This window comes from Solea solea, chromosome 1 (assembly GCF_958295425.1).
Source record: "Solea solea chromosome 1, fSolSol10.1, whole genome shotgun sequence".
NCBI classification, from domain to species: Eukaryota; Metazoa; Chordata; class Actinopteri; order Pleuronectiformes; family Soleidae; genus Solea; species Solea solea.
The window spans coordinates 30350260-30364985 of NC_081134.1; positions in this window are offsets into that span (position 1 = coordinate 30350260).

Genomic DNA, 14726 nt, shown 5'->3' on the forward strand with positions numbered 1-14726 from the left:
ATTTTCTGGCCCTTTTACTGTTAAAATAAGCCCAATAAGCTCATTTTTTATATGAAACATTTTCATTTGTCTTAACAACAAAATCAAATGAATTCAAATTTGAAATAAATTCTAAACAGAGCAACCTGACAAAAAAGATGAAAATATTTAGTTCCACTTGGGAAGAATCATAAATAATGACTATGTATAATATTTTGGCCATAACTGACATGTTTACAAATTAACATTGAATGTAAACAACACAATTATTCTTATTAGACACATTTTAAAATCCATTCATTCATTTTTATGCCCTCCTGCGATACCTCTGATGCCTATAAATTAAGGTAATAAAGCTTTAAAAGGCAACACCTGTACATAAAACATGAGCGTTGTTCAGTTTTGTGATAGCAAACACTTCACATTCATGTTTATCTGCCAAAATACGACCACATCCACGTACAAGTGCTTCATGTTTGCAGCCAAAATGGTGGCAACTAAACTTTTGGCAAGTGTGATTATATCACCCGAGTCTCATAAAGGCCTTAAAAGTTGTCACACCTTGTTAAACCGTTATTAAGAAAAAACCCTTTCATTTAAAATCTGTTTCCAATCTTCTTCCCCCTCGTCTCTCCAAAGAATGATCCTCCGTCCAAAAAAGGAATTAGTAGACCACGGGTTTGCTAATTTATTCTGACAGAGTAATATTGAGAAAGAATTGTCCAAACTGGTCGCTAATGCATCACAGCTGCAGGAGAGGAAGCCTCCACTCGAGTTTTTCCACTGTGCTGCCATTAGGCTTTGTGTAAATTACCATCTTAGCATGTAATTGTTTAACGAAGATTGATGTCTGAATGTAGCCGGCAGTGGCACGGAACACTCTGCCCAAATGAAACACTTTCTCACACCCATGTCAGAACCTTCCAGCAAGTTTAAGCAAAGAAAACGAAGAAAAAACAATGAAAGGCAACGCTTAAACACAGCATCTGGCCACAGAGACAGTTTGGCAGTTTGTCTGTGAGGTGGTAAGTGGTGACTTTAATGAAGATGCATCACTCCCGTTGCAGATTTATCTCCTCTCGTATGGCCCAGCAGATGCTAATGTAGTGTACAACCTCCACGGTCATTCCTGCACACGGCTGCACACTCGTCAAGGCTAATGCACTGTAGTCCCGGGCAGCAGGTACGTTAGCAAACCTACCTCCGTGTCGTCACCGTAGTGATTTAGTTTTTTCATCTGATTGATATTACTTCAATCAGCCCTTTTCGAGTGTCCGTTCGTTTGAATACAAAAATGAAATCGACTTTGTTAAAGTAGAAATGTCCTCATACAAGGACACTTTGTAACAGGAAGAGATGAAGCTACAAATCAAATCTGAACCTCCAATACTGCGTTTATGTCGGAAGTCATTGAGAAATACAGCTTTTAGCTTTGAGTGAAAAATAAGTAAATTTTTGCAAGAGCTAGAGAAATGTGAACATAAATAATAGGTGACCATTATTCTGGTTATTTACATATAGATACATAGCAATTATGAAGAGCACAACAACAAAAAACTTGTCATGGTTCACAATTTGGGTCCATCATTGGTCATACAATTATACAATCATTTTAATTATTTTATTTATTTATTTCTATACCTGACACGTAAATAAAGTACAATCAAAAACAATAATCACAGAACTATAAGAAATAATAGACAGTTGTCCGCATAGTGACTTATTTTAGCTGATACCTGTGGCCGTTTTTGCATTTATGCTAATCCAAAATATTCTGTTTTGATTTGAAATGGTACAACAATTTGATTACAAGGGACAGTTAGTTAATGAAATTATAGTTTGATATCCTTTAAAGTTCAATCAAAAATAATAATCACAGTACTATAAGAAATAATAGGCAGTCGTCTGCATAGTGACTTATTTTACCTGATACCTGTGGCAGTTTTTGCGTTTATGCTAATCCAAAAATATTCATTGATTTGATTTAAAATGATAACGATAATGAACGATTTTAATAGTTTTAGTTTCATATACTTCCAAAATAATTATCACAGTACTATAAGAAATAATAGGCTGTCGTCTGCATAGTGACTTATTTTACCTGATACCTGTGGCAGTTTTTGCATTTATGCTAATCCAAAAATATTCAACGATTTGATTTAAAATGATAACAATAATGAACGATTTTAATAATTTTAGTTTTATATACTTCCAAAATAATTATCACAGTAACTTTCTATAAGAAATAATAGGCTGTCATCTGCATAGTGACTTATTTTACACTTGATACTGATTCATAATTATCTCACGCTGTAATTGCTAAAGTTCCTCTGGTACAGTTTTCATGCAAGGTCTGTATCAAAGAGTGAGAGAGTGGCAGCACTCCTCAGATAACATGAATTATGCACAAAGGTCCATGTTCAACTAATTTCTGAGTCATTCAGGAGAAATTCTAGCAAGTCCACACCAGCTCTGAGACCCTCGATGGCCCTGATCATATCTCACGCCTGATTTCAGTGCTAATTCAAGCCTCATGCCCAGTATCGTTTGGCCGTGATGCGAAAGGCACAACGCCGGCGGCGCTCTCAAAGGGATCCTTCAGTCCTCACTTCCATATGCTCTGTTTGAGCCAATTTATATTTAGTGTTCGATTTAACCTTTGCGTTATCAGGAATCCTCAGGCATGAAGGACAGAAGGATGAAACGCAAATGTTTATTGAGTTGTAAATATTGTAAATGGAATCACGATGTTGCTCTCCTTGTGTAGCGTTTCCAATTATGGAAGGGTAATAAGACGCCTTTGTCAGGTCAAATCCAGCGCGTCGACTTGTGTGATTGCTGCGGCGCTAAGTGAAAGACCAACGCGAGGAGCTTGTCTTCAGTCGACGTGGCGTCGGCGTTGGCTATCTGTCCTCCTGAGCAAGCGGGTGAAGCCCTTCCTGTAAAGGAAAATGTGCTCATTACAGTCAAAACACGTCATTAAGTCTTTCTTATTATTGCGTATCCTTGTGATGTCCCCCCTCACATGCCTCAGCGGTCATTACAGTGTAATTCAGCCCTGGTGTGACAGCTTTCCGTCTTGTTAATTATGGCTAATACTTACAACAAGCTCACACTCGAGCGGCTTTTACTGCGACGAGAGAGCAAGCGATGAAAAGACACACGTGTGCACACACGTGTCGGTGCACCGATGCACAGAAAACACACAAGCTGACTTAGGTACAAAACATGAAACTTGTATTCTTAAGGTAACTCGTGAGCGATGTTCGAAGCATTCGATTTTCTTTTCAGCTGCCTTAAAACGTTTTTATCAGCAAATGAAATCAGACAGACAGACAGACGACTTTATTGATCCCTTTGGGAGGTTCCCTCTGGGAAATTAACATTCATCCATCTTCATGGAAAAAGAAAAGTTTGGTGTGTTTGTATAATTGAATTAAAAATAAATGAAATAGTTTCTCAATTAAATAGTTTATCACTCGTTGGTTGTTGGTGGTAGTTTTTGTGAGGGGAAAACAATCATATTTTCAATTATCTCCTACTCTAAATACATTCTCACATAAAAAAATTATCTATTCAAGTAAATGAATATTGTGATTGTGTGCATGAATTAATTTTTTGTTACTGCTCCCCATTTAAAAAGTTTTACAATCAGTAATGGTGTAAACAACAATTAAAAAATATCAGGCTTTTATTGACAGGTCTTTTTGAACAATTGGAACAAAAATGGAGACTTGGCTAATGATTTCATGATGAACAAAAATAGATCTGGGATCCCAAACAAGAATGGCGCGAACAAGCTGAACATTGATGTCGGGCTGAAACGATTAATCGATGATTAAATTAATTGTCAACTATTTGGATAATCGATTATTCTTTGTGTTTTCTGAAGAATTCAACCAGCTTCTGTGATTTTCCAGCTTCTTAAATGTGACGATTGTCTGGCTTCTTTGCTCTGTCTAACAAAGAAATCAATAAAACTGAATAATTTTGGTTTGTGGACAAACAAGACATTTGAGAATGTCAAAATGTCCAGGTTTGACAAACACTGATCAATATTTTTCAACATTTTATGAACAATTACTCGATTCATTGAGAAAATAAGCGACAGATTAATCGATTATGAAAATAATCGTTGCAGCTCTACATTGATGTGTGAAGTGTTGAATTTGGCTGAAAATTGTGGGACGATCACAGATAATGATATTATTATAATAAAAATAATACTATTCAAGAAAGCAGTAGTTGCTAATTATGTCATAAACCATAGGTGTAAAATGCGGCTGTCATTAAAATGCTCATATTAGCATTTGCCATTAACTTTGTCACAGTTATGCTGATGTTTATGAGCAATGTGTAAGCAATTAGTTCATATGAATTAGTATGAGATGTCCGATACTGGCTTTTTAACCGATTCTCGATATGTCGATATTGTCCAACGCTTAATTTCCAATTCCGATATCAACTGATACAATATATGCAGTCATTGAAAATTATAAACTGGGCTCCATCAGCCCTGCTCCACATGAGAAATAAATCCAAGAAATCCAAGAAATAATAAAACCAAGAAAGGTACAAAGTTTGATGATGACGATTACTTTATCAGGTTTTCATTATTGGCAGAAAAACTACGAACATACAGTATATTAGGCTAATATCGAGCCGATATTATCGGATGTCCCTATTAATTAGCACAGTATAATAATGTTATGATAACAAAATAATAATTGCATTCACTTAGCATGTTTAAAGCGCTTTTACAAGCAAAAGAATTAACAATGAACAGGATACTCAGGGACACGACAAACACGAAAGCAAAAGCCAACAAATATCCATCCATCCATTTTCTAGCAGGGTGCCACCAAATATCAATAGCTGTATAAAAAAGCATAGCGTTACACAAGAGCAGGAAAGAGTGAAGAAAAAGCACAAAAATACATGCATAAATGTCCATTTTTATAAGCCTAATGTGACAGTGTCTGTTTTAATTCAATTATGTACTTAAACGTCTGCCAACTGTTGACAACAAGTGCGAAATGATCTCCCACAGATGTACACAATGAACAGATCAGTAAATAAACAAAAGGTCTGACGGGTCGAGTGTTGAAACACAACAAGAAAGAGTCTCTTTTTTCCTGCCGTGATGAGGACGAAGTGCTAAAGCCTGACAACTCACATTAGATTTCACATTCTGGGCCTTTATCTGAGCTGACCTGCATGAGTGAAGCACATGCTGCACACAGTCACTGGCTTTCACTTTGACAGGAAACATGGTTGTTTGGGCTGTTTTTGAAGGGAGCAGAGCAGACTCCCAGGCTCCGCAGGTCCTCAGCTGACCTGACAGCGTGTTATTATGATGGCGAATACAACAAACACAGCACAACACAGAGAGAAATGTCCCGGTGTCAAAATAAATCAGTCCAATGAGGCTAATGTGATTCACCACAACGCCAGTAATGAAGTGCGATTTGAATGAGATTCTTTTGAGGGTCTGTCTGCAGCTTTACTGTCCCAGTTGCAACTGATTTGCAGCTGATTTTAAAGTATGGTGCCCTAAAAGAGAAATGACAGCAGAGATGTCTGACTACGAAAAGCTAGCAGTCGCTGTCTGGTTTAAATGTAAGTCTTAGTCAAACGGAACGGAGCGTAAACTATCTTTCTTTGCTGCTTTGAAAAAACATTTCTTTAAACACGGCCTTGTTTCAAGAGATGTATTCATCCACATACGCCAAGCCTATACCGGAGTATTGTAACGCTCTTTATGTTGGGGATAGCCAGACTTCCATCGCCCACCTTCAACTTGTTGAAGTTACTACAGGTGTGCCCCAGGGATCAGTCCTTGGGCCCCTCCTATAGATAAATAGATAGATATTTTATTCATCTCAAAAAAAAATTCACAGTTCAGCAGCTCCAAGAATATGTTACAAAATAGAAACATAAGAGGCATGCAAGTACAGTCTAAATATAAAATGAAACATATATATAAAAAAGATAAAAAAATATATATATAAATTATCATCTACCTCCTTCCCCTTGGCCGTACCTTCCGCAAATTTAATATCCATTTCCACTGCTTCGCGGATGACACCCAGCTCTACATATCCAGCTCACAAAGTGGCTTGATTTTAAGTTATATTGAGTATTAAGTGTCTTCATGGACTTGCTCCACCTTACGTCGCTGACCTACTTCAGCTTTAAGGCCCTGGTATACTTAAGGCCCAATACCTAATACCCAACAGACACTGCAAAGCAAACCAAAGTCAGAGAGTATAATTAATACAATAAATACTTGATTATGTCCAATGTGTAGTGCAGGAATTAAATACCTTGTATGAAGGGGGCAGTTTCTGTGGGAGGGACAGAGCCTGTAGCTGTCCCCCCTCACTGGATCCCTTCCATCAGAGGCCTCTGCTGGTTCTGGTGCCAGACACTTGGGCCTATTCCTATTCTATTCAGGATGAACTTAGTAAGTTAAGTCAAGGCTTGCTTTTTCTTTCTATTCTGGATATCTAAGTTCTACTTTCGTGCAACAGGCCCCCAGACCAGGATTGAAAAACCCTGGTCTACACAAAGACGCAAGGGTGGAGATTTTCCCGCTCTGGGACCCATTTCCAAAGAATAGCAGATCAAACTTTGGCGGATTCACCTTGTCTCGTTTCAATCAGGTGCCGCCTTTATCAGAATCAAGGAAAACAAGATGAGATCAGGTACAAGTATAAATCTTATCTAAGTAATTCATGCTGATTCAGATCACTTGTTAACTAGCAGGTGTAAACGAGGCCTTAATCTTCACTCTATTCTTTTTCAGCAGCTTTGAAAAAAAAAATAACCTTCTCGTCCAGCAGCACTGCCAGCTCTCCTTCAGTATTCCAATGCCAAAAAACATCTCCTGCTTTTTCATAAGTGTCGACAGCAAGTTATTCACACTGTCGTACAGCAGCAGCAGTAGTGGCAGAGAGAGAGAGAGAGAGAGCCTGGAGAAAAAAAAAAACAGGATTTATGGAGGCTATATTGGCCATTGTGTGCAACCTACTCACAGAGATTGTGTTTGGCCTTGCAGAGGCAGACTTCCTCTAAAGAGGTTAGCTGTAACGAGATTAAAATCTGGATCCTGAGATGTAGCATGTGTCTGTGAGGATTAGAGAAGTAAAGACATTTATTGCAATCTGCATCCACCCCGCAAACAACAGAAATTAGGATGCATCAATGTTAAGATAGAGCTTCTTTTTTTTTTTTAGTCTATTGGATAAATGTTGAATGAGTGAGTTGTTAAAGCTGTAGTAGGCAGGATTGATCAGGAAACATTGTTGATTGTTACCTGATGGTTAAATACTCATGTTTTGGTATCTAGGCTCCTCCCACCAGATTAGTATGGGCAGATGCTTCATCAGCAAAAATTGACCCTAGGCAATGTGTCCATTTCTGAAAGGTTCCACCCATATCAACCAAGTTTTCTTGCATTTACTCTCCTGTTGCCTTGTAGCAGCGAAGGCTGTTGTTGCCAGTGCTGCTTATTAGAACAACCAGTAGGAGGTGCTGTCTTGCCCTCGGCATTGCTCGGTGATGGGTCCAATCTTTCCCACTTTCGGCCAGATTTCCCCAAAGCTGGAAACACAGTCGGGATTAGACGCTGAAATCTATTTTTCACTCGTATCACTTGATTTACATTATCCTGAAAGACAACTGAGGAATCATTGATTAATAATGACAAAGATTTGTTGCCTACAAAGGTATCAGTGACCCTTTTCCAAGTGTGTCAGGGAACTACTGCGGCCTTCACCTTCACATACCTTAAAGGATATTCAAACAAAGTGCAAGTTTGAGTACATATAAAAGGCTTATTCTGAAAAAGTGTTCATAAAGAAGGCGATAATGTTGATGTGACCGAATTGCATGCGAAGACACATAACTGGCGTCTGGTAGCGAGAAGAACGTGACAGAAACAATGTGTTAGCTCGTCAAATTTGCGCAACGTGTCACAAAACTAATCAGTCACTTCTTGACTTTGTCTATTCTCGTTATTTGCCTGGGACCTTGGCTTTTTCTTCTGTTGCATTTTTGGCCAAGAGAACCACAGCTTTTTTTGAGCATGAACTTCACTTTCCTGAGACCTTCTTCAAACAAAACACCTGTTTAATTAACGCCAGTGCAGCCAGCCACACTCGGAGAAAGAAAATCCCTAATTTATGTAGCCTTACTACCCATAATGTTACACCAGTGTCATAACCTTTAAAACTAATCATGGTACGTGGTCACCTGGAGCTCTGAGACACTTCTGCTGTCTTGTTAAAGTACGGGGGTTAGCAAATGTGAGTAACTTAAGCCATGATTCATGGTGATCTCCTTCTCTTGCATTGAAAATACATGGGTTTCTAGGAATCGTGTTCCTCCTGCAATGACAGGTTGTACGGGAATCAAACCCGTTTATTTAAACGGCTAGCAAATTAAATCTCTGCTTCCTTACACAGTGGACCTTTTTATGGGACTTGGCATTCCCGATGTTTGCAGACATCTCAGGGTTCAAAAGCAGACGATCTACGTGTCTGTGCCTGTGCCACACACTTTACTCACCACAGCTTTGTTTCCTTGGACGTTGTTCTTTTTTTTCCCCCCTCTCACCGACTGCAAACACACTTTTGATCAGAAGAAACGAGAGCCGCCAGGCAACACTGAACTCGTCCCAGACGGTATGAGATCATCAGCAGAGGAGACACTGTCTGCCTGTTAGAGATGTTTTACCTCTTGGTTTGTGGAGGGGCAGAAGACGCTGAGCTGTACTTAGTCGGAGATGTATGTGAATGGCTTTAACAGACAAGAGCCTCCGGGTTAAGAAATGTACACCGAGAGGAAAATCATTAGCTTGTTTGCATGCTCTCTCTCGGTTATCCTTCGCACAAGTCTGGCAGAGAATAGGGGTAAAAAAAAAAAAAAAAAAAGGTCCTGCAGCTTGGAGAACAATTTATCACTCTCTTTTTTGTATCCTTGGTGCATATTTGGCTTCAAAACGCATCCTTGGGTGTGTGGCTGCCTGAGTTACAGTTCCTACATGCAGGCCCAATCACAAAACCACATTTCATGGCGAGGGATGATGCGTGCACCTCCGCATTGTGACAAAACTATTGCTCATTCCACCTCTCAATATTTATCATGGTACAATTTCCCCCCACCGCCTTGCTCTCGAGGGCGTGATTTATGACACGCTCGCCCTCGGCCCCCGTCGCAAAGCGACACGTTCATCACGCGGGGCTTTTCACAGGCATCCGTTTTTGTTTAATCCGCATACGCAGAGGAAGAAAAAGAGGAAGACGGTCGGCAAACGGAGAGGTGGAGATGGATGGAGACGGCGAGAGGGGAGGGGGGGGGGGGCTAACCGGAGAGAGTGAAGCGGACAAACTGAAGGAGAGGAAGATGCCGCCATCCACTTATCTATACATCAAAGGAGGTGACACTGCCTGGCAAATTTGCTAAAGCTCATTTGTAATGTTTTCCGCTTGTCACTGGCCTTAATGCACACAGCTCATGGGAGTCGCAGGCTGCCACATGATCAATGGGAAGAGAGGAAAGTTACATCTCACCATTAAATGCTTTTGACTCGCAATATGCAAAGTGCAGCCACTGTGAGTGATGCTTCTTTCTCTTTTTTTTTGGAGTCGGCTCGAGGGGGAAGTTGTCGGATGGATTATAAATTGCACTTTTGGTGCACAACCCGAGGCTCACTCCCCTGCATGTAAAGACAAAGGCTTTGTCGTGCACTCTTTCAAAGTCACCCTTGGCCTGTGAAGCAGCCTTCACCGTGGCTTTGCCGGCGGGTCCAGAGTGTGTAAGAACTGGGAGCATCTCAGACTTTAGATTTTAAGAAATGGACAACTTCTTTGCCCACAGCTCCTTTTTCTGAGTGTGTCAAGGAACTACGGTGGCCTTTGCATACCAGAAAGTATGTCATTTGCTTCATAAACCTCCGCTTCAAAACGTTAAAAAACATACACAGGCTGTTTTTTCCAATTTCGTCTGTTGTAGAAAAAGTACTAAATGAAGATGTGGGGTATGCTGGATGTAAAATTTGTATAACAGGCAGCGACCTTTGGCATTGAGACATTTGCTGAGCATTGGTTGCCAAAGTTTCTGAAACAGCGTAAGAAGTAGGGTTGGGTCAAATTATCAATTTGGTGATATATCATCGTCCTTCCTCGTGCAATACGATAACCAATACACCTGGGCGAATATCAACAAATTAAAGCATTCTAAAGTAAACGGGCACTGCTCAAATGAATGAGGGAAACTTTGGTGGAAGTTACCTGGCCGAAGAATAGTTGAGCAAGCGTTAGCTGAATGTGGCAATCTCTCCATTTTCAGTTGGGTGTATTGGTCAAGATGTTTTTGAGAGGGGTAGTGAGGCTGTTTAGTTTGGTAATGTTCGGCAATCTCTCCATTTTCAGTTGGGTATATTGGTCAAGATGTTTTTGAGAGGGGTAGTGAGTCTGTTTGGTTTGGTAATGTTCGGCAATCTCTACATTTTCAGTTGGGTATATTGGTCAAGATGTTTTTGAGAGGGGTAGTGAGTCTGTTTGGTTTGGTAATGTTCGGCAATCTCTACATTTTCAGTTGGGTATATTGGTCAAGATGTTTTTGAGAGGGGTAGTGAGTCTGTTTGGTTTGGTAATGTTCGGCAATCTCTACATTTTCAGTTGGGTATATTGGTCAAGATGTTTTTGAGAGGTGAGGCTGTTTGGTTTGGTAATGTTCGGCATTTCCGAACCACAGCTTCATCTCGCTTTGTTCACGCAGGTGTTATACAAGTTGTTGTAAATGTTAGAAAGGTGGCACAACAGATCATGAAGGAAAATTGTAATTTGACTATACTGCCTGAACCACTGTTATCACAGAAGTCAGAATTTCCAGTCAACGTGTTTGCTTAATCTCTGACGAGATACCATTCTCCTTTTGTGTCCGACTGTATTACACTTCTTACATATAAGCCCTTTTACACAAGAGAATTTTGCAGGCAAACAAAAGGGGGAAGTTTTCTCCTGCAAGGTGGAGAAAGTCTTGCTTCTCTGAATCTTTCACTTTCTTCATCCACGTCGCTGCTGATCCTCATCAGTCTAGGTTGGAATCAGCAGTAGGGGTGTTGAAAATGATCGTTTACCGTTAAACGTTAACGCTGTCTTGAAATTTGCAGCCAGCTACGAGAGTTAGCATGTTTAGCAGTAGGGGAAATTAATAGGGTAAGCTTGCTACCGACGAGCTAATTATGAACTAACATCAGCTAATTTCAAAGGTCACATAGACGAGCAGTGTGTGTCTTAATTAAAGACGCTTGTCACACTCCCTTAATGCTGTCTCTCCCTCTCTTTTTCCTTAAATATATGCGCGCATCAACATTAAAAACAAGGTATTTGTACGTCATTATTTCCCACTTCTGGAGAGCAGCTGCACAAGGAGGCAGAATCACGCCTCGTCTGACTCGCTCCACACTCTCTTTAACGACAGTGTAGTGATTATTAAGTGTCTTCCGGGTCAAGGGAGTCACTCATTTGAGTCATTGCCTAATTGGCCAAGCGGCTCAGTTATGGATTCGGACCAGAGGAAATCGCTTTTCGCACTTTCCGGGGGGGGGGGGGGGGGGCGACGAAGCGTTTCACTTATCAACCTTTTTCCCTTTTCTCTGTCGTCCTTTTTGTCACCGCCTCAGTCACTCGCAGTCTCACTCCGTCTCCTCCCGAGGGCTGACCAAATCAAGTCAAACACAGTTAACATGCCATTCATCATGATTATTATGCTCTTATTGAATCTTGCTGGGGAATTACCCCCCACCCCACCCCCCCAAAAGACACTGAGGCATTATTAAAAACAGCTCAATCCACAAGGTAATGAAAGTGCATCACGGCCTAATCATCAATTATAGACGTGTCGTAATATATTGTTGGCGTCTGCTAAACACCTTGAGTGGAATAAAAGCACAAACTTGAATACAGAAGGATGAAAACTCCTGGTTAAAGAATGTGTTTAAGACCATTTCCGCTGCCAGTGGTTTGTCTGGTTTATAGTTTATTTTTAAACACAATAAAACCCACATTTCTTTAGTCCCTCGTTCAAACACCACGGCCAGTGAGCAATTCTGAGCAACTGCTAAAAATGTAAAAGTAAGATTAAGCCACACCTGAGTTGCAGAGTCGTGAATAGTTTGCCAATAACCAGTGAATAATTCACAGTGTGTGAGGGTTTTTTTGGTTTGGGGGAAATTACTGAGCGACTGTCGAGATCTCATTAAACGTGTGTCGTGACAGAAGCGGCGTCTCTCCCCATATAGTTTGTTGATAAGCAAAAAAACACACAAAAAACTGAGTATTATATTGTGGAATACCTGAAGAGTCTCAGTCGGGGGGAGGACTCCAGTGGGGGGCAGTAGAAAATTGCTAACAGGCACTGTGCTTCACTGTTAGTGATGCATTCAGAGCACCTGTCAGCTCCCGAGTCCAAATTCCCCTCATCCAAATTACGACCTGCTCCCATAAAACACAGCATACTTTTTTGCTGATCTGTGTGTTTAAGCCCTGCGGCTCATGCTGCTGGATTAGCGGAAAATAGGTGCCATATCATCATCATAACACACAGAGGACACTATTACAGGTGTATGCATATATATATATATATATATATATGCATACATACATATATATATATATATGTGTATATATATATATGTGTGTGTATATATGTGTATATATATATATATGTGTATATATGTATGTATATATGTGTGTGTATATATATAGATATATATGTATGTGTATATATGTGTATATATATATATATATATATATAGATATATATTGTTTGTAACATAAAATTACTGATATTTTTTCCTCGTTCCATTCATTTTACTCAAGCCTGTGTACAAATGGAGATCTGGCTGCTGGATGTCAATTCTGCTACTTCAATGGCCATGGGGAGGGGGTTTTTTTTTAAAGCACATGACTCATGCATCGGCGTGGTTTTTTGTGTGTGCAGCAGATGGGGCTCCCTTAGGGAACACGCTGCAAAATACTTGGTTAAGCTGTTTATTGATCTTGGAGGAAAGGTATTCCCAGTGTTGTGCAGGCAAACCTTTTAGAGGAAGACCTTCCCTGCACAGGCAGTCACTACCGGTACACATCATCCATCCCATCCACCCACCCACACGGTCAACAGGCAGATAGATGCGATGGGAGCCCGGGAAAGCATCCACACATACACATACAGCCACGTTCACAGCCAGCACATCCCACAGTTTCACACACACACACACACACACACACACACACACACACGTTCACCATTATAGAACGTGACATAGAAATGTATTTTGGCAGCTATTTAATGTCCAGTGCAGTCAGCCACAGTGTTTCTCCGGCTTTCATCTGTGTCAGATCAGGCAGCGCGCGGCAGCACAGAGAAATGTCACAAAGATAAATGTATAAATCCATACTGGGACATTTTCGAAACAGAATGAGGTCACGCTAGAGCTGGGGTACTGTGTGATGAAGCCAATTCAGAGTTGGAGCTTTGGACAAAATATCCAAGGAGGTGGGGGAGAGGATGAGGTTTATAGCAAAGAGGAAGCAAATTACTGCCCAGTGGCCTTCATGCACACTGACAGTGAAATCCTCCAGGGAGTTAAAGGCCTGATGCTCACCACAGGTTGGTCAGGTGTCTCCAGAGATGGGGCGACACTGATTGGTCCAGCCAGTGCCTCCTGAGAGAAGGAGAGTGTTCTGGCCTTTTGTGCAGCCCTGGAAATGAAAATTGCACCGAGCACTGACTCAATCTGAAGGTGGGGTGTGATTTGGATACGAAAAACACCCCCGACAGGTGAAAGTCGGGGGGGAAGCATCTATTTAACACACGCAATGTTTGCATCAACACCTCTCTTCAGTCTGCTCCTTGACAGTCCAAAGATTTTGTTTGAAGACGTTCTGAATGACCTTGAAGCGAGTGGATGATATGTCGGTGAGTAGATGTTCAATGGATTGTTAGTAAAGTGTAAAAAGACTGATGGGGCGTTTCAGAGTTTTGTTGATTGTGGACTTCTCACAATGGATTGTTGTGGTTTATTTTTTTAAGTCAAGGTTTCTAACCTCACACCAACTAAACCTCAGAGTGTTTTATTGTTAAATTAATAAAGGTTCGCTTTATGGAGGCCGTCATCTTGCTGAGTCATGTTTCTACAACTGCCCAAATTGGAAAAACCAGCCTGAGAATGTGTTTTTACGTTTTGAAGTGGAGGTTTATGAAGCAAAAAAAAAGGCCACCGTAGTTCCGTTGACACACTCAGAAAAGGGAACTGTGGGCAAAGAAGGCGTCGATTTCCTCAACTCTGAAGCTTTAATATAAGATGCCACAAATTCTTACACACTGGACCTTTTAAGAATGTAGTTAAAGGAGCCTCATGTTTAGTATTTTGTCCAGTGCAATCTTAGTTTATTGAAACATGCACATCCACCTACAACCATGCTTCTATTGGATCACACTCCTGTCAATCACATGACGTCCACACACAGTCTAATTCAAGCAGCGCTTCATCTTGAATATGACCCAAAAGTGTACTATAATCTACAAAGTGGACGTCACAGATGACACAGACACTTCAACTATTTATTTCACAACTTTGTTAAACGCCGAAGTTACACTGTACTAGTAAGAGCTTCAAAGGTTTTGTTACACAACAAAATAAACTCATAATCGCTCACACAGTCGCCACACACCGC